Genomic DNA, 1100 nt, shown 5'->3' with positions numbered 1-1100 from the left:
TAATCAGCACAAATTCTGCAGACTCTCTGTGGGACTAACTATTGGCTTTGCTGTGCTGGAGAAGGTTGAGCTTGCTGAACTTGTTGTTGATTCAATTGTATCTTCTTCAGCAAGTTGGTCATTTCACAGATACTTTGAGCTAGAGCAGCAGTCTCTCTGCTAGAGGATACTTCTGCAACGGCTTTTGAACGGCCTTGTTTCTTCCTGTGGTTCCTAGTAGATTCAGCTAAGTCGCTGATCAATTGCCATGCCTCATCAGTGGTCTTGTACTTCTTCATAGACCCATTGTTAGCACTTTCCAATGTGGTCTTATCTTGGGGCCTCATGCCCTGTGTGATATAACTGAGTAACACTATCTTGTCAATCCTGTGGTGGGGGCATGCTTCCAGAAGATTATTGAAGCGCTCCCAATATTCAAAGAGAGTCTCATTGTCATCTTGAACAATCGTGGAAATGTCTTTCCTCAGTTTATCAGTAACTTCAGATGGGAAGAATTTTTCCAAAAATTCTTTTCTGAGTGTATCCCAGTTGGATACATTTGCTAGGGGTTGAGTGTAGTACCACTCTCTTGCTTTTTCCTCAAGAGAAAACGGAAAAGCTTTCAGCAAAATTGAAGTTTCATCTGCACCATCACGCCTGACAGTAGAACAGGCTGCTTGGAAATCTCTCAGGTGCTTGATAGGCTCTTGAGCAGGTAAGCCATGAAACTTGGGCATCAAATTGAGCAGTGCGGTCTTTATTTCAAAATCTGTAGCCACCGCTGGGTGATGCGCTTGAAACGGTTGTATTGTAAAATCAGGGGCTCCTTCCTCCTGGATAGTAATTCTCCTAGGTTCTGCCATGTCGTCTGCACGTGAATCAACCGAATCAGTAGAACGGGGGCTATTTTCTTCTTCAACTGACGTTTCAGATCCGCCCTCAGAGAGGACTAACCGACGCCGAGCTCACCTTATTCGCGAAATAGCCCTTTCAATTTCAGGATCGAATATTGGCAAGCTTGGATCAGGAAGTGAACGCGTCATTTGACGAAAGAAACATGCAGCTCATAGTAGCAAAATAAAATAAAATGCGAATAAATAAATTCTAATTAATAACTTTAG

General features: G+C 43.1%; 1 non-coding gene across 1 annotated transcript; it reads left to right on the top strand.

Moving 5' to 3' along the window:
* Nucleotides 1-363: 363 nt before the first annotated feature.
* LOC112780988 (small nucleolar RNA R71) lies at nucleotides 364-470 on the top strand. The gene has a single exon (XR_003191790.1). It is a non-coding gene; the product is annotated as a small nucleolar RNA R71 (small nucleolar RNA).
* The last annotated feature ends 630 nt before the right edge of the window (nucleotides 471-1100 follow it).

Source organism: Arachis hypogaea, chromosome 19, assembly GCF_003086295.3.
Source record: "Arachis hypogaea cultivar Tifrunner chromosome 19, arahy.Tifrunner.gnm2.J5K5, whole genome shotgun sequence".
NCBI classification, from domain to species: domain Eukaryota; kingdom Viridiplantae; phylum Streptophyta; class Magnoliopsida; order Fabales; family Fabaceae; genus Arachis; species Arachis hypogaea.
This window is presented reverse-complemented; position numbering and strand designations above follow the sequence as displayed.